Genomic DNA, 24,034 nt, shown 5'->3' with positions numbered 1-24,034 from the left:
GACAGGTGGAGAATTCAGGCCACGCAAGCTCCGTCCTCTCCTCCTCTGTGTGCTACTTCACACTTTCTACGTTCTCTCCCCCTCTCTCTTTTTCCAGCCTGCTTTCTTTTCTTCTTTTTCTTTTTTTTTTTCTCAGTCAAGGATGCATCCCCCTCATCAATTTGTCTGTATCTCTGGTGACAAGTTTATTAAACAAAAGAGAGAGAGATGAAAGGAGAGGGGGAGAACGAGTGAATGAGCCCCTGTCTTGCTCCTTAGCTCCCTACATGCACTGCCAGTATTTAAGCATTTCTTTTTCTGAATGTGATTTGTGTGCAGTGAGGCTGATGTATTTGTTATCTCCAGAAAAGGTGGACAGCTTTGATACAGGGCTGACAGTGTAATCTCTCTCTCTCTCTCTCTCTCTCTCTCTCTCTCTCTCTCTCTCTCTCTCTCTCTCTCTCTCTCTCTCACACACACACACATCTATAGATTTAGGTTACAACTGCGATGCCACATTTACCTTTTTTAAACAAACGCTACTCAAACTTGAGGATATCGTACATTTGTCGGGACTATTTTCAGCGGTGGATTAATCCACATTTGGTGCTCCAGTGAGTTTTTGTGGCAGCAGGCCCATGTATGTAGGATTAGAAGAAGACGATATATCAAGATTTGATACACACACTCTACTTTTATTTATTTTTTTAGTTAGTTAGTTAACTGTTTAGACACTTTAGGGGCAGCAGAAACAAGCTGTAAACTATCTATCTATATCTGTCTATGACAAAGCCGGTCTAAGTGTTATATAAATACTGTAATAGTATCAATACGGGGAGAAATGTACCCAGCCCTTATTCAGAAACCGTGCCTTTAAACAAGCCGCCAGGGCTTAACCGGAAAGGTTGTGATGTCACAACTATACAAAAGACCGCAAACTCTGACGGTGCTAAAACGGAGCGTTTCAGACAGAGGGTGACACGGGTGTATTCAGATGGACTGAATGGCAAAAATAATGTATCTAAACGTGTTTAGTAGAATCCCAAAATATTTGTATGAATCGGAAAATGAGCACGACGTGTGACCTTTAAGCAGTCGTAATGGGGAACGTACTGGCTAACAGTCGCTTATTTACACATCATCATCCATTTAGCAACATTGTCATGCATTTGTTGTCGTGTTCATGGGTGCGTGATGAGGGTAACTTCATTCAGTGTCACTTTCACCAACGACTAAAATCTCTGGCTCTTTAGCCGCTAAATGCTCCACTGTGTTCACCGCTTCACTGCTATAGTTGCTGTCAGCTATGTGGTGCTGCACAGCTATTCTGTACTGTGGGTTTATCAGAGACCAAGTCAAAACCGTCTAGTTGCGTAGGTGGTAGCTGCAGAATTCAGTGCTAACTTTTTTTTGTTAAAGTCAGAAAAGCAGACATCAACAGCTTTGATGTCAGTTCCAAAACTTTGCTAAAACAGTCATTAAAAGCAACTCTTTCTACATTACACATAGTCATTTGATCAATTATTAACATAACAATTCAATATAGCAGCTTTAAGCTTTTAAATCAAGTTTTAGTCTACTAAAGGGGAAGGAATGGTTTTGGATTAGATATGCAAAAAAGCTGGGTCAGTTGTGCAAAAAAAAAGAAAAATCCAGACAAATATATCAATAGTTTGGATTCCAAGGCTAAGCCTCTGTTAACACACTTTATTTCCTAACGATTAAATGATTAGCTGGGATAATTGAACCAGGAAATGAACGAGTTCCACGGAGGATGAGTGGAGCCGCGCAGCTTAGCGGGAACACTGCTGAGTACATCATCTCGGGGCGAGCAGTGGGGCTGAACGGCCCCCTAAACCGCAGGGCCGAGAACGCCCAGAGACACGGGCGAGAGCGGGAGGAGGGACGGAGAGGAAGTGTGCTAGCTTTGCGAGAAAGCGATGTTCTGCACGCCGCTGTGGAGGTCAATGAGAGTTAATTTTCCCCGCTGTCCTATCCGCTGGCTTCATTAGCGGTATTGGCAGTCGGGTGATGAATTCATTGTTTTCTCAAGTTTGTCTGCAGCCATCGCTTATGTGCACTCCTCTCTTATCTCTCAGGGCCCTGCTCCCTGTTTTTTCTCATCTCTTCTTCATCAGCCACATTGTTCCTATATCCCTCCTCCCCCCTCGCACACTCTCTCCTAGTCTCCTTCCATCGTTTTTTTAAACCTCCTCTTCCTTCTTAAATCCTTTTATTTGTATATCTTTGCGTCTTCTATGCAGCAATACACTTGCTTTCAAGGGCAACGTCTCCTCCGATACTCGTTTGCGTGCTGTGTCTCTGCATGTATGTGTGCGTTGTGTGTGTACATCGAGTTCTTATTTGATGCTACTTGTGTATGAGACGACCCCTTTTCTTATCATTTCCTCCTTCTCGCTCTGTCTCTTTCAGGTCCCACATTTGTCTGTTCACTTCCTCCTCCTGTTCCACTCTTGGACAGGACTCGCCCCTAAAATGCTTTGCTAAAGCTGGTAAAATGGAACCAAATCAACTGTTCAATGGATTTGGTCCCCTTCAACCAGCTGTAGCTGTGCATTGATCACTCATTGGGCACAAACACAAGCGACCGGACAGAGCGGCGGAAAGGACCTCGAGCTAATTCACTGGAAAAAAACGCTTTGAGAATGTAAAACTGAAGCTGCATTAAGCTCCCTCCCAGGAAAACAATTGGACTGAGATGAAGACACTAAATACACAGCATGCACCGAGTACTGTGTGGCTTTATCTCTAGCACAAAGATTACCCAAAAGACATTGAAGTCAATAAAACATGCCAGGTAAGTAATTATAGATAGTACTGTATCTTGGTGAATTTGTAATTTTTTTTGTTGTTGTGTGAGGCTATAATTGCATTGTCCTTTGGAGACTTGTATTATTGTTCTTTGAAGAGTTTTTTTTTTTTAAGTGTGTTCATTCCATGAATTTCCATTGTGTGTGTGTGTGTGTGTGTGTGTGTGTGTGTGTGTGTGTGTGTGTGTGTGTGTGCGCACAAGACTGGCATGGTTGAGCAGGAGAACAGATAAAAAAGCAGGTGTGTATATGTACATTATGTATGTGTTTGTGACTCCTAATTCACAAGTCCGATCAATAAAGCTTCATCCTGAAATTCATATCAACTGCTGAAGTGGTCTTTGCTTTGAGGTGGGGTCTTACTTGGGGTGAGGAGGGGCATATAATGTAATCAGAGTGGGGTGGAAAGGAAGGAAGGACACACTCAAACCTACAGGGTTCAATTGCCGTGTTTTAGGCAGAACCAATTATTATTATTTGGTTCCCAATTGGGTGCTAGAAAGCCTATTTTTTAAAATATATATATTTCTATTGGGTTCTATCCCCAACTACTGGTTTCATCATTCTTATCTAGTGTTAGACACAAAGGTTTTCTATAAAACTCTAAAAAATGATCCGTATTACATTAAAGCCAAGGTGGGTGATGTGTCATATTTGTTCAAATCATCTTTACATCCTGACAGCAATAAATCAGATCAAACATCTGGTATCAATGGCTGTCACTGTAATAATCCCATCCAAACATTTCATTCAGCACTCTATAAAAATTATTCCACAAACTGCCAGCTTAAAAGCTGTGAGTACTACCAATAGCCATGTTTGTTTACATTTGTCTTCGTCAAACTTGCATTCTCTCTACTGACCATCAGGGGGCGACTCCTCTGGTTGTATAGAAGTCTATGAGAAAATGACTCTACTTCTCTCTTAACTTATTTCCTCAGTAAACATTGTAAACATGAGTTTATGGTCTCAATCTCTAGTTTCAAGTCTTCTTCAATACAGCATGATGTTCATTTAGTAAATTAAGATCCATTTAGAGTCAAATAGACCATAAAGCAGATTATGCTTTAGGGCGGGCTTACTGTGATTGACAGGTTGCTGCCGCTACCACAGCCGTATACGGGGTCTCTACGTCACTCACCGCATACTAAATATGGTAACTTCTATTCATTGGTTGCGGAAAAAACCACAACATGGCAATGGCTGTAATCCAAGATGGCGATGGCGAAATCACCAAACCACAAACCAATGGGTGACGTCACAATGACTACTTCTTATATACAGTCTATGCTTCTTGCTGGTTTCGCCCATGTTACCTACCCCAGCTTTAAAAACTGCTACTTTTTTTTATGAACAATCAGCAACAAATCAGGATGTGCATGTTTAAAAGAGCCTGCGTAGATAATAAAAGTTCAAAACCAAACTGTGCCTTGGATAAATAACCATTCATACAATAACAATACTTCAAAAATATAACAAAAAAATGCGTATAAAATTAATTTGACAACTTTAAGTGTGTAATGTTGAATAAGGTTGGAAGAGAGGGGAGGCGGAAGAAGGAAATTAAATCTAAAAGGTGGAGTTGAAGCAGAAATGTGAGCATTCCCACGGTCCATACAGGCTCTACCTGCACCTCTTCCTGTCTGAATTCCTCTCACTCCTCGAGTATCGCCGGGTGCGCGTGGCTCCGGAGGTGTGACAGATGTTTTAATGTGGCTGCGATTCCTTATCACCACTCAGCTGAAAGCTCCATTTGCCTCGGTCCCGCCGTGATGGATGGGAGGCCGAGGTTGAGCGGAGAAAGGAGGTGTGCTATGCTAACGAATGAGAGCGGAGGCATTTTCAGAGGCTGAGGAGGTGGAAGGAGGGAGGAGGGACACGATGAAGATGACACACACTGCTGGAAATGGTAGATGTGGTCATTTTCTGTTTCTCGTGTCCCTGGCGTGATGAAGCAAGTGAGTAATTATAGGCAGGGAAGGGGGTTGCGTATGCAATTACACTGGGATGAAACAGTGCTTGTCAGAACTCTGGGAGCGCCGCCGCAGAAATGGAGAAATCAAGCAGAACGTACACGTTACAAATAAACTTGCGGGTAAACAAACAGAGCGACAGCGGTTTTGATTAAACTGGTGTGTTTACAACCGCGTGTTTACAACCCGTTAAATCCGTGGGATTATTAAAAGTCGGTGGCGTTGTTCGCCTCCTCAATATTTTCGAAGCGCGAGAGGAGAAAGTGAAACAGGAAAAAGTGCAGAAGTGATCCATCAAGGCGTCACACCTCCACCTTGTGAACCAGAGACACGAAACACCTCTGAGACAAAGGACACGTCCTCTCTAATGGATGATGATGATGGAAACCGATTTATTCATGTAAAAAAGGAATATGGTTTTAGAACTGGTAGAACTACTTAAATATACAGTGGGAGTATTTTTTGATGCTAAGAAAAGCATTGAATACTTCGACCATGGCTTACTACTCACAAATGAGAAAGATATGGCTTGGCGTGTTAATGTTCTTGTTAGGAACTTTTAACTGGTTATGGAACAGTCTCAATTCAATATTGATGCCTCCATATAACCTACATCAGTAAACAATATCATCAGAGAGAAGATTGTCTACGTCTATATAGTTATTCTCAATGCTTGTTATCAGGGACAGCGGGTCAGTTTCCTGGTAAAAGCAAATTAAATCATGCAGGTTTATAACTCCTTCAGCTCAGACTCCAGCGGGCCTCTAGCAGCGACCAGCCCTGGGAAAAAGTCCCAGCTCCGGCTTTGACCCCCTCACCTTCAAGCTACAGTCGGAGCTTCGGCGAGAGGAGGTGGAGCTCTGCAGCCGGCAACAGCAGATCCTTTTACCAGGAGCAGAGCTGGCTCCGAAATACGCTTTGGTCCACAGGGAGCGCTGAAATCGAAACAAAATGAAAGTTACTTGTAGTAGGTTTAAGTTCCCTGAAATCAGCCGTCATTATGCGCAAGAATCATCGAACGTTTGTCAAGTGAGAGGCTGTAAAATTCCCTCGACTTGGTAGATTTTTAAAACAATATTAATATATGATTTCTTCCCAACAGTGGCCAAAAGTTGTTGAAGATCTGAAAAAGTCGATATGATTTGAGAGGAATCTGCGTGACACTAAAAGTGCAGTAGTGACGAAACAAAGTTTACAATGTTTGGTAATCGGCAAATCAATAATCAAGTATAAATGAATTACAATGAATGTTAAAATAGAAAGTGTATGAAATTAGTGAGTGAGTGTATTAAAATACATTTCTGTGTGTGATAATCATAATGATAATCCTAAATTGGTCACTCACACATAAATAATGTAAAAACTGACATGTCTCTGAAAGCATTGCAAAACTAATCAAATCAGAACTGTATTTGCTGTATTGTTTTCTCATAGTTCCATACATTAAACTACAGTGTGGAAACATACACAAACAACACTAATTCAATTTTCCGTCCACGAAGAATAATTGAAAATTGATCAATTTATTAAGAACCAGCCAACAAACTTAGTTTAACATTTTGTGATCTAGTTGATGTCTGCACAGATAATTTACAAAACACAAAGTCATTTGCCTCGCAATTTTATTCAGAGGTGGTACAAAGTGTTTTATATATTATTTAATGCCTTTTTGTAATTTATTTTATGTGAATTCTTTCTGGAAGATTGTCAATAAGGACAGAAATAAATGACTACTGCTACCTATGTCTAATGAACAGCAGGGGTAGAGAAAAAGGGAGCGCACAAAAAATAGCTGCACTCATCAGTTTTTTAGTCTGAGGGGGAAATAATAAGTCTGTTGTTGCATTATTTTCCAAAATGTTTGTGTAATTCTTCACAGACAGAAAAAAAAATTCTATCAGGTTGTGATAATGGCATACATTCAATGCAAGTGTTTTTGGGCCGTCACTATTTTGGTTTCTTGCAACCAGACAGGGTGGAGCTAAGCAAAACCCAATTATTATTTATGCGACCAAAATGTTACCAATAACTTTTATGAAGTGAAAACACACAGTGAAAGGGATAAAGTAGAGACCTGTCAAACACTAGGTACTATTATGTACTGCCTATAAACATATGGTCTATTTGAATCTAAATAAACCATCGTTTACTAAATGAACATCATGCTGAATTGAAGAAGACTTGAAACTAGAGATTGAGACCATAAACTCATGTTTACAATGTTTAAATCAAGTGAGAAGTAGGGTCATTTTCTCATAGACTTCTATACAACCAGAATTATGTTTGCAACCAGAGGAGTCGCCTCCTGCTGATGGTCATTAGAGAGAATGCAAGTTTAAGGCACTTCTGCATTGGCTTCACTTTTCAGAGGTTGCCTCCTGGCCGAAGGCTAGAAGCTAACGGTGGAAACAATGGCAAAAGTGTTTACTTGAGAAGGAACAGGATAGGGAGCGCTGCGCTTCCACGATGACGTCATTGTTCAGGACGGCGTTATCAGCTGTAACCGTTGTACAAGAAATGTTATTTCTGTAACAAGAAGTAACATTTCTTTTTACAATCAAGACTTGAATTGATGAAGGCACTTGCAAATTACAAGGTAGTACAAAATGTACCATGTGGCCGTTGTGAACTGTAGCACCGCACAGGACTCACGTGCACTAAAAGCACGCGCACAGAGGGAAGGAGGCTTAATAGTCATCTCTCCGCTATATCTTCACATGGATAATAGTTGTTTGCTGCTATATTAATGCTCTGAATGTCACATAGAGAACCTTTAAGTCAACACCTATAACATGCACAGCCCTGAATATTAGCGTTTAGCATTAATATTCCAAATATCCTTTCCAGAGACAGAAGGTCGAGCCAGGCAACATGTCACATGACTTGCATGCGTGACACGAGTAGGTAAGCTTTACGCCAAATTCTCATACGGAAAACGGATCGAGCCTCGGAATGAGAGGGAAGCGCGTCGCCGCAGAGCATCACGGCGTATGATAACGCTGCCTTTTATTGTACATCTGCTTATTTATCAGCGCGCTGACATTGGAGAGCAAGGAGCAATGTGCCAAGTCACATAAAACAATGGGAGACATTTTAATATAGAAATTGGAATGGAGGTTAGAGGGATCGAAAAACGGAGGGGGGGGGCACTTTTGCAAAGTGCTGTGTGAGTGCGTAAAACTGTGAATGTACTGTAGCCCTGTATGTGTGTGTGTGTGTGTGTGTGTGTGTGTGTAACGACGTGGTGCCAGGACTCATCATTCACACCGTATTGATGTTTGACCACATCCATCAGCGCCGGCTGACATGGCTCTTTAAAGTAGGGAGGGCTCCCTTTCTCAACTCCCAGCCTCTCTTTCTCTCTCGTTGACTCCTCTCTATCCTCCATTACTGTCTCCTGACTTTTCTTTTTTTTTCTTTCTTTCATCGTCACCTGTTTTCTCTAGCACCCCTCCCTCATCCGCTCTCCTCTACAACACTGCATCTTATGCTTTTCTTCCCTGACTCCTCACCTCTACCCCCTAAAAGCAAAAAAAAAAGTATTGCAGGCTATCGAGTTTGCACTTTGAGGAAATACACACCAGGGTTGAAAGTTACATGCACTACAATCACTCTAGAGTGGGATTTAAAAGTCATGTAAGACTTTAAGCGGTCCATAACATCAGAAACAGAAAAAATAAGATATATCTGTGGCTTCATGGCAAATATACTAGTAAATAAATAAATTGACACATAGCTTGAGTCTTTTAATGTTTAATGATGCCAGGCCATAAACTGTGTTTTTGTGCTATACTTAGATTTATGTAAATAAACAAAAAGATATGAATATGGATAGTGTTTTCACTATTGACTGAACTCCTTACAGTCTCTTCTCCCATTGAGAACAAGTGGACGTAACCAAACTTTGGTCTGTCAAACATACTTTTGGTGAGAAACTCGAATGAATCCAGTTGTTTAAAGGAGAACATAAATAGATGTTTAACTTCCTTACACTTCTTCTAACCAGTGCTGCAACAGATCATAAAACTGACGGTTCGGATCGTATCACAGATCGGATCACAATAACTTTGTTATAGTAATATCTAGCGGGTTTTTTTCTTCATAAAAACACACATCTCAAATGATAATGAAATAAAAGTCTGTATTTTATTGATTAAAAGCAATCTTGTCATTGGTAGTTTTAATGATGTATTATTAGTGCTAGTGTAAACAGCTGCTAATTCATCTCTAATATCTATTTATGTTGTTGTGAAAACATCTCCTTCACACAACAACTATGTTTGTTCAAGTTTCTCACCAAAACTACATTTTACGAGATTACATGTGAACACACTGAACAGAGACTGAACGCATCATAATGTAACCAAACGTTAGCCGTGCTGCTAACGTTACCAGCGCTCCTCCTGTCAAACTTAACACGGGTCAATTTTACAACGTAACATTATCAGAGATCAGTAACTAGAAAAGCACAAATGATGTACTGATCACATATTTTACTGAATATTGGTGGATAACGATCATCAGTAGTTTATTTCACACTGTGATGGTTAACGTTAAACTGTGTCATGTGTTCACATGTGTGCCGAACCGTTATGGGGGATCTGTACGGGTCACGGATCGACAATGATCCGTTACACCACTAGCTCTATACTTTATATACCTTACCATCACTAAGATAACAAACGTTAAGGTTGTTTTATCAATATAGATACAATATGTTGTTTTCCTATCTTTTGAATTATGTATGAGATGACTTAAACAAAGTATAAGTAAACTGGTTGATGATGATAATAAATATTTTTGTTTATTGGCTATAGGCCAATTAGAATAACCGACTGAAAACGTTTTCTTATTAGATAAAACAAATCTTGACAAACTGAAAAAAATGCAGTTTAAAATAGGTAATAATTCACAATGTTTCATACCACAAAACTCACCATATTGCAAAAATATCGTAACGTGCTAATTTCGTATCGTTGGGCTTATTCACAATGAATCTGTGTGTTATCTGAGGAGCTGTACAAGCCATACAAAATGTGATTCATTACTTTTTAAAAGTGTTGAAATTGCATCATTGAAACTGCACTGTCCCCTTCACTATCAGGTTTTTTTAAAGGCGCTCGTTCTGCTCCAGGAAGCTAAAGAACAAATCAGTTTCACTTCTTACAGGGGAAGATCGCCGCGGCAACTTATGCTGGGTGATGTTTGATACAACAAGTATACTGATATGACCACCTCCTGACCAATCAAAGCTCGGCGCACTGATTGTAAGAGAATATCACACAAATACGCAGAAGTAACATTTCAAATTGCTAAACACAAATGATAAATGTTATTAGTATTCATACAAAGCTTTTTAATTTGACAATGGTCACATCTATGACTAAATAAACTTCAGAAAGATGACACTGGAATAAACCTATTTGGGGCATATTGTCAGCTGGTCCGGTCCATGTTGGATGATCTCAGTGCCTTCTTGGAAGGAAGACTCCCATGAGGACAGAGCCCAGGAAGATTAACAGCATGTTAATCGTTAAATGTCCCATCATCAAATGCCTCCACATCCACCTTAGCGTTGCATGTAAAAAGCTGATCTGAATAAGCAGCGAGACTTCCTCGGCCATGCTCTGATGGAGCATCTGTCTAAATTGTTTATCGGCCTTATTTCCACCCATTCCTCAGGGGAGGAGAGCACGTTCTGCAAAGGGAAATTAATGAGAAAGGAACTTTTTTTCTACTGTGGATTGCGTTCGCCGGTAAATGAAAAATGACAGTAATATGCTTTCATTCAATAATAGAAGAGAATTCAGTAAAGTAGTTTGGTGTGATATACTATGAGAAGCATCGGGCCAAGTGTGTGTGTGTGTGTGTGTGTGTGTGTGTGTGTGTGTGTGTGTGTGCGTGCGTGTGTTTATGGGAGCCATTGTCTCCCTACGCGGAACCTTCGTGAGCCCACCGTGCCATATTACTGACTCAGGAACAGCGGAGGAATCCTCGCATGAGCCAACAGACACCATGCATTATGTCGTAGGACAAGACGTGTGAATTTTAATGACGTGAATCAAATAGTTTTTTACACTCCAGCAACATCCTGCATCCTTAAATCCGTTTAATATTTGCCATCCTGTATTTAGTTTCAACCGTCTCCTGTAATCTTTTACCCCATCTCATTTATTAACATGTATTCATGCAACGGTTCATATGATATCGTACGCTAAATGTTATTCCTTTTCTTTCCCGTGCGTTCTCTTATGAACGTCCAGCAACACGTGTCAAGTTCCACTCGTTACATTCAGTCTTTTCAAAATAAACGTTGGTCTTCACAGAAAGTAGTTACCTTCAGGCAACAAAACTACTTAGAAAGGTTGAGGAAAATATTGTGGTTAGGGTCATAATAACTACTGGCGTTACTTAAAGTGTTTCCGAGCACCAGACTCCCTTCAGAAAACCTCTCATTTTACTGCAGCAGGGTCTGCCACGCTCAGTCCTGGTTCTGGTTCTGGTTGCAATACGGTCTGGGTCTCTGTAACGACGCCCCGCCGTTACCTATGCTGCAGACAGTATTTCAAATGTGATGTGATGAAGTTACCAAAGAAAACACACACACACACACACACAATGTTATTGGATTTATTTATTGTAGGACTGTGAATGCTGGGAGCCATGTGCACAGCTGGGACAAAGAGATGTTCCTTTTAGTTCTCCCTGCAAACAAAACAAATAGACAACTGCAATGAGTGACTGAACCTGCCAGATTGTAAGAACAATATTGTATATATATTGCCAAGATAAAGGTACATTTATATATGGCAACAACTCACCTCTGCCTGTTTCCTCTTCCCAGGGTGTTCGGGCTAAACAGTTCCCCAGGGACTTGTGGGTGGGGGTTAAGTAAAGATATGTGTTGCTCTGTTTATTTAGATTAATTATTTGTTCAGAATTTACTCTATTTATAGGGATGGTAAATATTGGTAAATTATTATTGATATCTTTGGGGTTGGTGAAATCATGTGACTATTTACTGTACATACATTGTTATCGATATACTTACCTGTAGATGGTATATCTGGTCTAATTAGAGTCACCCGGTGTATAAAAGAGAGCTCGTTATGTTGTGTAGGGCAGTGATTCTTAACCAATCGTGGGCCACGAGCGTCACTTAGAGGGCTGCAAAAAACGTTCAGTTTGGCACGCAAGGGATTATCAATTGAAGACACCAGAGATATTACTGTTATCCATGAGACGCTCAATTACAATATAGCTTCTCACCACTTGGTGACGATAATGCATCCAATAAGCAGAAGAAGACACTCAGCCAGCCACTAGCTTGTAGCAAAAGTTATGGAGAAGTATTTAAAATGAAAAAATTAAGACGAAAGTGGTGCCAAACCACCCCAAAAGTCAATTTTTTTGCGCAAGTACAATCCTGACTTCATTAAGTACGGCTCTGTGAACGGGGGTAACGAGGCAGAGCCGAGAGCCCAGTGTGAGGAGTGTGGGCTAACGCTATCCAACGAAGCACTGAAGCCTTCAAAACTAAAGCGGCATCTAGAGACCAAACATCCAACGCTCGTGGGAAAGCCGGTGACATTTTTCAAGAGAAAGGAAAATGGGCTACAGATGCAGAAAAGGTCTGTCGAGTCACTGACTGGCAACTCCGAATGTGCTTTGAAAGCCAGCTACCTCGTAGCCAGACGTGTGACACAAAGTAAGAAACCATTCACCATAGCGGATGAGTTGGTTCTGCCTGCCGCTGTGGATATGTGCCGTGAGGTGATTGAAGAGGCTGCTGTAAAGAAGCTGCTGACCATCCCACTCTCAAACGACACTGTGAGTCACCGTGTCGCAGACATACAGCTTCTGGAAAGAATAAAAAGTAGCCTATTTTTCTCTTTGCAACTAGACGAGTCCACTGATGTCACGAATGCTGCACTGCTGCTGGTTTTTTGTTCGCTATCGCCAGGACGGTATGCACAAAGACATACTATTTTGTGGAGAGCTACCAATTCGAGCTACGGCTCATGATTCCGCTGCATGGATAACTACTTCACTGAGAATGATCTTGGCTGGCAGAACTATGTTGGGGTGTGCAGCGATGGAGCAGCGTCAATGACTGGCAGGCATTACGGCGTCGTCAAGCAGATACTTCATCGAGCACCAGAAGCTAAATGGACCCACTGTTTTCTCCACCTTGAAAGCCTTGCAGCAAAAAATATGTCCAGAGTTCCATGAGGTGATGGATGTAAGCGTGAAAACCATCAACTTCATTAAAAGTAGAGCTGTGAACTTCTCACTTCAAGGGAGAAATAGCAACATATTTGTTGTTGCAGACAAAGTTCAAGCTTTCAGGAGGTAACTAGCTTTGTGGACCAAGAGGGCCAAGGAAAAGAGGATGGACATGTTTCCACTTTTGTCTGACATTTTGAAAAGCTCTCCTCAGGTGAAGATCAGTGACTCAGTCTCTCAGCACCTCTCACAACTGGCAGAGAAGTTTGATGAATACTTTCCTGAGGATTCCAGAGACGGACACATGTGGATTTTGGACCCATTTTCTGTGGATCCCACTGAAAATGATGTTGCTTTGTCCTCACATCCGGAATCCCAGCTTCTGGAAGTTTCCACCGACAGCACTTTAAAGTTGCAGTGGGGCAAACTGGACCTGGGCTCCTTCTGGATTGCTGTCGCAAAGGAGTACCCATGTCTAGCACTGAGGGATGTGAAACTCCTTCTCCCATTCACGACTACCTACCTGTGTGAATCAGGATTCTCCAGTGTGGCCACAACTAAGACCAAAGCCAGAAACAGACTCAGAGCAACACTGGAGGCTACTCTGAGAGTGAGCCTTTCCCCCATTCCACCCAGACTGGATCTGATCGTCTCTGAGAGGCAGGCCCAAGTGTCTCATTAAGAGGTGAACATAAAAAGGGAGTTGTGGCTTGTCAAAAAATGGACTGTTGTGACTGTTGTTATTGTTCATTTGTCACAGACATGAAGAGCAACTTCTGGTTCTGCCATGCAAAAAATGAAGACTGCTGAAGCATATAATTCGCTTATTCGATTATAAGGCTATATTTTCATTTGCACTTAATTAAAATTTTATTTACAGTTTATTTCATTTGAAAGTTATTGATTTGAATGTATTTATTTTATTACCACATATTTATTTATCAAATTTCCATTTTTTTTGTTTTTCTGTAATAAAATCGAATTATTAGTTATTTTTGTGTTAATAAGCCTGACTTCAGCCTTTAAATTTGTTCTTGTATTAGCTTGATTTGTTCCATGAATTGTTAGCCTTTTGGGCGTCTTGTTGTATATGCAGGTTTACATACACATGATAAATAAATATTTGCTTGTGTTTTTGCTTGTTAAACTGTAAGTGAATTTGATTTAGTTATTGAATACAAATCAAACCAAGAGTGAGATCAATTAGTTAAACCAATACAGTGTTAATATTTGAATGGGCCCCGGGCCTAGGTCAAAAAGGTGGACGAGTGGAGACTAGTAGACACTGGTGTGATCGTTGAATATCCAAATAAATGAAGATTCAACTGAAACCTCGTCCTGAATCCTATTCTGATACCTCTACTTGAGTCTGCTTTTGGTATATCAACTCTGACAACCGAATATGCAACAAACAGGCATTTTGATACTGGTAACAGTTTTAATTCACTGTTTAAAGGATGCAAACCCGTCTGGATGACTGAGGCAAAACAGCACTTCCTTTACCAATATGGTCACGCATATTTCCGATGACATTGTCTGTATTGGGGTCTATAGACCGTAGAAGAGGAGTGGACGTAGTCGTCGTGACGTCACCCATTGGTTTGTAAACTGCAGTTTTCAAGCCTGAAGTTCGGCGATTTCACCGTCACCATCTTGGATTAGGACCGTCGCAATGTTGTTGTTTTTCGCAACTAACGGATGGTCTATTGAAGAAGACTTGGAACTACAGATTGAGACCATAAACTCGTGTTTACAATGTTTACTGATGTAGTAAATCAAGTTAGAAGTAGAGTCGTTTTCTCATAGACTTCTTTACAATCAGACTTTTTTTTGCAACCAGAGGAGTCGCCCCCTGCTGGTCAGTAGAGAGAATGCACGCTGGCTTGAACACATCGGCTTCACTCGGCAGAACCGGAGGTTGCCTCCTGGTCTGTGCTGGCACACACATCCTGGTGGGGATGTGTGATATATCATCAATTAAACAACCCCAATCTTTCAAAAAAGTAGGACGTACAAAAAAAATAATTCATGTAGAAGAGGATTAAAATGTTGACAACTGCAGCTCTTTCTTATTGGCAGCGTTTCCTGTTTGTAGTAGAATTTTTTACAGTGTAAGCCGCTCACTGCTCGAGCCCAGAACCACAACAGACTCCAGTTGAGTATTTCTGAATAGTAGGGCAGCTGAGAGACGACTGACAAGAAAAACAGCTCTTCCTGCTTTCTCCCTTCCTTCTATACATCCTTTTGCCGATTTGTTTCCTTACCCCGGACCCCTTCCCCTCCTTTCTCTGTCCTCTCTCCTTCCTTCCTGTCTCTGTTCCTGCAACACAAGGGCTTTCAGTAAAAATATATTGATTTCCGCCTCTCTCTCTTCTCTACCCTCTCGCCTCCCCCTTCCTCCCTCCACACACACACACACATGCACACAAGGCTTGTCTCTCTCTCCTCTTCGGAGAAGAAGAGAAAGCGAGCAGCAACACTTCATCCAGCGTGTCATAAATAAAAGGGCTGGTAGATATTCAATCGACTGATAAACTGACATCCTGTATCAGCCAAAGTGAAAGTCAATGGAAGAGCAGCCGGGAGGTCTCCCACACAGACTGACACAAATTCACAGATACGTATCTGCACACTGACACGCCTAAAGAGGACAAATATTTTGATCAGTGGAAATAATTCTTTTTTTCCCATGACATGTAAAATGTATCTAGATTATCATTATAAAGAACATGTATAATTGAAGGAACAGTGTGTAGGATTTAGGGGGATTTATTGACAGAAATTGAATATGATATTCACAACTTTGTTTTCATTAGTCACCTGAAACTATGAATCGCTTCACCTTATAGTGAGCCATTTATATCTACACAGGGAGCGGGTCCCCCTAAAGGAGTCCGCCATGTTGCACTTCCATGTTACAGTAGCCCAGAATGGACAAACCAAACACTGGCTCTAGAGAGGGCCTTTATCGTTGTTACAGTAGACATAGTCATTGTGACGTCACCCATTGGTTTGTGGACTGCCATCTAGGAATATGGGTTTTTTTCTCAACCGATAACAAAATTTACCATATTTGGAATGTGGAGGAGTGACGTAGAGACGGCGTATAGCGGCAGCGACCTGTCAATCACAGTAAGCCCGCCCTAAAGCATACTCTGCTTTATGGTCTATTTGACTTTAAATGGACCATTTAATAAATGAACATCATGCTGTATTAACGAAGACTTGAAACTAGAGATCGAGACCATAAACTCATGTTCACAATGTTTACTGAGGTAATAAATCAAGAGAGAATTAGGGTAATTTTCTCATAGCTGGTCAGTGGAGAGAATGTCTGCATCGGCTTCCCTCGACAAAACCGGAGGTTGCCGCCTGGTTACCAGAAGGCTCTCCGACACGCTTGGACAGGAAGGAGTGAGCGGAGCGGTATTTTCAGTTGGATGCAATCGGCAACTTCACCACTAGATGCCACTAAATCCTACACACTGCTCCTTTAATGAAGTATAGTTGTAGTCACATTGTGAATACGAGTTTATTGTCGACTACTCTGGTTGCAAAAAGAAGTCTGATTGTATAGAAGTCTATAAGAAAGTGACTATACTTTTCACTTGATTTGTTACCTCAGAAAACATTATAAACATGAGTTTATGGTCTCAATCTCTAGTTTCAAGTCTTCTTCAATACAGTGTGAGAAATCTATGTTTAAAAGCATTCCTAGTATGTTTAAAAGCACACCTAGTGGTGGCTATTATATGTCACAATATGTTTACTTGTAGAAGTTTTAAACCAAAGGTATAGTCATTGAATGTATTGAACACTGAAGAAGATTTGCTGAAACGTATTAAGTGTTAGGTGAGAGAGGGAATTACAGGTCACGACCATATAAGGTAATAGAAGGGGCCCATGAGGGATACCGACTTCAGGAAGGAAGGAGGAACTGGTCAAGGAAGAGGCCGACCAAAGTACGAGGGATTTCAGCCAATCCCTGAGCTGATACAAGACTTTTCAGAGACACTTGGAAGACAAGAGACTGAATCTCCGGGAATCGTCAGACCTAGTGTGGAGTACATTGCAGCTTAGACTGGGGAACGCCAGACTGTTGTGTGCGACATATTGGGTCTCTGTTCCATGGAATATATTGCTATTAAATACCTTTTGATTTTAGCAGAGGGGGAGGGGCAGCTTTTCCATTGTTTGAGAAGTTTTGAATCTAACAACAGCATGATGTTCAATTAGTAAATTACGGTCCATTTAATGTCAAATAGACCATAAAGCAGAGAATGCTTCAGGGCGGGGCTACTGTGATTGACAGGTTGCTACCAGAGACGTATATGACATCTCTACGAAAATTGCGGAATTCAAGGATCAGTCCACAAACCAATGGGTGACGTCACTATGACTACCTCCACTTCTTACAGTCTATGAGAGTAGGAGACTTTCTATCATCCCTTTCCCCAGTAACTTCCTGCTTATGTCCTCACTCTTACTGGAGGAGCTGCCTGGGAAATAACATTTGGACAGAAAGAATGCCTCTGTAAATATTGTCCAAAAAGATTTTCACTTTTATAGTCCAACACATTCGGCAAACTTGTTTTTCAATCCGGCCACAAATTCCGTTTTCATGTTTAAACCAGATGTTTCTTTTGAGAGTAACTCAAATGAAAACTTCATTGTTGAGTTGAACAAAAGAAGAAAAAAAAACTTTACCCTCTCGCCTTCTCTCTTCAGGGCTGGATGGCGTTGATCTGGGGAGTCTAGTCTATCTTTCCAAGCTAGTTTATTATCTCCCCCAGCGCTCTCTTATCTGAATGGATGTAATGTCAGCCTCCTCTATCTTTCTCTGTCTGTCTCTAGGCCAAGCGTGTGACGAGTGTGTGTGTGTGTGTGTGTGTGTGTGTGTGTGTGTGTGTGTGTGTGTGTGTGTGTGCCAGGGTTGGGATTGGTGTGCAGGATTCCCCCCTGACTAACCTGCGTCTCCCCTGTCTCCCCGCTGTTTATCTAACTTTCTGACTGTCTCTCCGCCTCTGTCTCTTGTCCATCTCCCTGTCTTGTAACAATCTTCTCAATCCGCTGCCAAGATCAACCGTCATTATCTGTCAGGTGCTAAAACAAATAGATAACTCTGAAAGGTGCTTCGCTTTAATGGCGGCGTATGAATTCTCAATCGAAACGCATATTTCAGCGTCTTGACAAAGCGGGTTGTGTAATTTCCTGTGGCGTTCCCAACGAACTCGTTGCTCACACCAACGCTAGTCTTAATTATTCTGGCTAATGTGTTTTTACTTACCAGTTACATTCATTAACCTCAATTAGCCCCAGAAAGTGGCGTAGCATCACTGCTGGCACTTATTCCTCACGACACGGAAGTGTTTTTGACATTTGTGAGTGTGTGTGTGTGTGCGGCAGTAATGGAATGATAATTGGAGCTGGGAATAATTAATCAGTCATTACTGTGTACAATCAGAATAAATGTGTTGTTAACATGGGTGTGACACCGTGAGTGCACAAGCATGCATACTGTATACAGCGAGTGCATGCACACACACACACACACACACACACACACACACACTTCCATAGGCTTCAGCAGGGAGATGTAGCTGGACAAATAAATGATTACAGAATTCTGTGTGTGTGTGTGTGTGTGTGTGTGTGTGTGTGTGTGTGTGTGTGTGTGTGTGTGTGTGTGTGTGTGTGTGTCTGTTCATTAGTTCCCAAGTTAGAGACGGTAGTTTAATCTAGAACTTTTATCAGAGTTATGAAAACTGCCACGCTTGACAATTTTATATGATGTGAAAAAAAAGGAATGTACGTGTAATTTTACAATAACGAAATACAAAAAGCATGTTTAATTACAGACTGATGCCAAATTAAAGGGTAGTTCCATCAGTTTACTAGTCAAGGACTGCTGCTCGGCCTTTGAGAATAGTTGAAGTATGTCTCCTGTCTGGAGGGAGCTCTCCAAAGTTAGATGTTCATCATGTTGACTCAGCTTGGGCTTGGACTTGAGACTGCAACTTAAACACAAACAGTTGTTTGTCTGCTGCGGTTGTGGAGGAGATTTGTGAAATTGGAGAAAATAACCCTGATGATGTCACAGTGATGTCATCAGGTGTAGTCTTGGTTTGGGGTGCAATACGTTGCGTATTGTGCACAACAAACTGAGAAGAGTTCATTTTTTGGTGATGGAGAAATTTGAGCAAACAATTAAATAATTATACACTGGACGAAGTCAAATCTCTTATATTTAACTCAGTTGACAAATGGTTGGTGTCAAAACAAACCGAGTCTATAAATCAAATCTGTAAGCGTAATTGTAGTAACATTAACTCCGAATTGTTCAACCTGACTGTGACACTGTAAGTGTAAATTCACTCTGCCCCATCATCATACGTACACGGACTGAAGCAAGCCAGCGAGTCTGACATGAAAACAGCGGACTGTGCTCTTCACCTTGGTTTTGACTTAACATTGTTTGGCAAGTCAATTTCTGTTAACTATATGTTTTGATATTTCTCTTCTGGCATGGTGAGAAACCGTTAGCCTTAAGTTGTACTGTGCTCCACCGCCACACTCAATGATAATTTAACCTTAGCTGGTTCATACATTTTAGTTATCTCCATTAATGCTAACGTTAGCTGGCAAAGACCGTTGCAATGACACAAGTTTGAAGGACAGTTTTCCTATTGAGCTATTACCTAAGCTAAGTAAGCTTTTGTGACTTAAGCAGTGTTTCCGTTGTGAGATGTTAGCATTAGCTGACGCCAAAACCTTGCTTTATAAACAGCTCAACATAACATTAATCTGTATGGTGAACAAAAGCGATGAGCGAGCACTCCAATGGTGATATTATACTAAATTCCCTGTGTCTAAGGTTCTCTTTAAAAATGGCAGATGCATTATTTATTGTGCTACATATGTTATGTACTATTCATTAAGGTGCTCTCTACAATTCGACACTCAACAGATACCTCTGTGGTTAAAGAGAAGATGAGAGCAACCAGTACATGTTCAGTTTTGGATGTTTTGCATCACTTCCTTGACACACCTGGATTGGTAAGGATATGCATAGATTATTTCATCTTATTTTAAATATTTGGAAACTGAATCCTTCTAAATACAAAGCATACTCCATTAACCTGTCTATGACCATTGTTTTTTGGTTTAAAGATTGACCAGGATTTCTCCATGATGTTTGGGGACGAAGTATCTGGGAGGTTTCTTCATATTTCATGGACAAAGTCATCGCAGAATGCCAGAGTCTTCCCTCAATTCTTTATGTTGAGGAGCTCACGTATGTAAGATCATTTGATAAGCACTACTCTAATGACAGTGAGAGAGCATACATTGTTCCATATTGTTGTACGTTTTGAAAAATGTTCATGTGGTGCACTAGTTTTAAAATAAATGTGTTTTAAAACAAACATGACCTCTTCCCTTTAGCAAACTTTATTTCCCCAAGTCATTTTTAGTAAAGAGCCAGAATTACACCTTACAGTATTAATATAAGATTAACACTTGTATTGTTAACAAATGATCCCTCGAGAGAGTTGATTTTTAACACAACAAGTGAGAAAATCTAAGAAGAGTGTGTTAAGAAGAGTTCAATTTGAACACCAAAAAGAGTCAATAATAACACTTAATTAGTGTTGAAGCACTAACTCTCCAAAAAGAGTTGATTGAACACTCTGCGGTGTGGACCCATATATTATTATTTAACTTTATTTCCAGACACATGAGTCCATATAATACAATAAAAACTAAATACATTACAATACGAGGACACAATATCTCACTTTGTTTACCACATTTAGCTCTTGGCCTCCCATAAAAAACGAAATAAAATTTGTCTTCTGATCGTTTTAGAAATCATGATAACACTATTTTTTGAGTTGATTTAAATGTCATACTGCAGACCATACCGTGAGCAGACTCTGAGCAATTGATGTTAACCAGCGCTATAAGGAGATAGGACCACTAAGTGTTTTTTTCCCATTGTTGATGCTCAGTGTAACCTGTGCGGTCTTTTAATTAAATTAAAAGGAATTTTAAGGACCAGTTGTAAAGGTAAAAGATTCTAGGCTCATCTACGGAGCCCAATTTTTTCAAAGGAACCACAGAGTCACAGGTAAGTTTAAGCACAAGTTATATTATAATTCTTTTCTTTTTTAACGAACAGATTCCATTACATGCAAACTATTAAGTACAGTTCATAAGTTTCAGTTAGTTCATTTATCAAAAAGTTCATAACAATTCAGTTCATTTATCAAAAAGTTCATAACTCAAAAAGTGCATTCCTCAGTACAGTTCATAACTCTTTGTTCAGTTCATTCCTCAATATGTTCAGAACGCTCAGTTCTGTTCGATCCTACCACACATATTGTGGACAGGAAGGGGAATTGCGGTCCAGGGAATGCTCCGTCCTGTAGCTCGCCATCTCAACCTTCGCAGGTGATCCGGATTGATCCGGAACCCTGAGTCAACAAAAAAACCTGACCTAAAAGGTCCCAAGTATAAATGAACATGAACTTTTGAAGGATAAATACAAATTTTTCATTTTTCATTATTTACAGGGCTAAAATAAAAACTCTACACAAATAATGTATTCAACCCAGCTGCGCTAAGCGCTAACCGCTAAGCTAGCGGGAGCTAGCTAAATGCTAGGCCCGCTGGAAAATAAATTAAATTAAAGTCAGTCTTGCTATTACTCACCGCTGACTGCTGTTCAAGAGACAATGGTTTGGTTACGGCTTAGAACGTTCAGTTGCTTCGAGAACTACGGTCTAGTTACGGCTTAGAACGTTCGGTCGCTGTTCTTCAGTTTCTGTCCAGTGGAATGTAAACAGGAAGTGACTTATCGAACCCGGATATTTATATGGTTGCGCGCAATCCGCGATTGGTTGCGCAATTTGTGCTTCAATAATAATAATAATAATAATAATAATAAACAACTATCTGGATCAGAGGGTTACATGGGTTAATGAACTGAATTGAGTTATGAACTTTTTGATAAATGAACTAACTGAAACTTATGAACTGTACTTAATAGTTTGCATGTAATGGAATCTGTTTGTTAAAAAAGAAAAGAATTATAATATAACTTGTGCTTAAACTTACCTGTGACTCTCAGTGGTTCCTTTGAAAAAAATGGGCTCCGTAGATGAGCCTAGAATCTTTTACCTTTACAACTGGTCCTTAAAATTCCTTTTAATTTAATTAAAAGACCGCACAGGTTACAAACACTGAACAGTCATCATGGCTTTATCCGGATGCAAGGGAAAACCTCTCGAACTATTCCGGCAGGAAGAACTGTTGTCGTGGAAGGGATGGCAGCTACACACTCTTGGCAGGCAGAAAGAGATGTCATTATTGAGCATCCATCCTCTTTCCCCTTGCCTGGTGGGTTGATAGTCAAATCATGTCTTGTTGACTTTCCCAGGTTTCAGCCATGTCAAGTGCCGGTTGTCATAACCAATGAATCTGATCATGACATCATCATCCCTGCTAGATCTGCTATCGCAGAGATGAGTGCAATTCAGACTGTGATTTCCAAGGAACACATGGTTGCCGATCCAGATAAATCAGATCATACATCCCGAACGCCACAAATGAGTTTCAACTTTGGCGACTCACCACTCTCACCTGAATGGAAAGATCGCATTACAACAAAACTCAGCAGTATTCCAGAAGTTTTTGCAAAACATGACCTTGATTTCGGCAGAACTGATAAAGTGACTCACCACATCAAACTTACAGATGAAACCCCGTTCAAGCACAGACCTAGACCTATTCATCCCCAAGACATCGACGCTGTCCGTAAACATCTTCAAGAACTCCTGGAATCCGGAGTGATTCGCGAATCTGAATCCCCCTTTTCATCACCTATTGTGGTGGTGAGGAAAAAGAACGGCAGTGTGCGACTTTGTATAGATTACCGGAAGCTGAACTTGCAAACCATTAAAGATGCTTATGCTCTACCTAAGCTGGAGGACACTTTCATAGCACTAGCTGGATCACAGTGGTTTTCAGTGCTCGACCTAAAATCTGGTTACTATCAAATTGAAATGGAGGAAGCGGACAAACCTAAAACTGCCTTTGTATGTCCCTTAGGATTCTGGGAATTTAATCGCATGCCACAGGGAATAACAAATGCACCAAGCACTTTTCAGCGTCTTATGGAGAAATGCATGGGAGAAATGAACCTGAAGGAAGTCCTTGTCTTCATTGATGACTTGATTGTTTTTGCACCCACCTTAGAAGAACATGAAGCAAGGCTCATGAAAGTTCTGGATCGGCTAAAGGAGTTTGGCCTAAAACTGTCTTTGGAGAAGTGCAAATTCTTCCAAACATCGGTTCGTTACCTTGGACATGTGGTTTCCCGAAATGGAGTTGAAACTGACCCCGAAAAGATTGCTACCCTCACAACATGGCCAGTGCCTAAAACCTTGAAAGAGCTGAGGTCGTTTCTTGGCTTTGCTGGGTACTATAGGAGGTTTGTAAAGGATTATTCCGGTATTGTCAAACCTCTTCATAACCTTACCTCTGGTTATCCACCAACACAGAAGAAATTGAACCTAACCATAAAACCAGGACAATATTTAAACCCCAAAGAGCTGTTTGGTGTTCGATGGACACCTGATTGTCAACAGGCTTTTGGAGCCATAATTCAGAAACTCACTACTGCACCGATTCTCGCTTTTGCTGATCCTCAAAAGCCTTACCTTCTGCATACAGATGCCAGCTCCACTGGTCTTGGAGCTGTGTTATATCAAGAACAAGACGGAAAAGACAGAGTCATTGCTTATGCTAGCAGAGGGCTATCTCGTAGCGAATCCCGCTATCCTGCTCATAAGCTTGAATTTCTTGCTCTCAAATGGTCAGTTACAAAAAAGTTCAATGACTATTTGTATGGAAATCATTTCACAGTGGTAACAGACAATAATCCACTTACATACCTCCTGACATCTGCCAAACTGGATGCAACCAGTTACAGGTGGCTTGCTGCACTATCCACTTTTTCCTTTA

Source organism: Cebidichthys violaceus, unplaced genomic scaffold, assembly GCF_023349555.1.
Source record: "Cebidichthys violaceus isolate CVI_PGR_0920_01 unplaced genomic scaffold, fCebVio1.0.p SCAF_6, whole genome shotgun sequence".
Lineage (NCBI taxonomy): Eukaryota > Metazoa > Chordata > Actinopteri > Perciformes > Stichaeidae > Cebidichthys > Cebidichthys violaceus.
The sequence above is the reverse complement of the archived record's forward strand: the minus strand, read 5'-3'. Positions refer to the sequence as shown.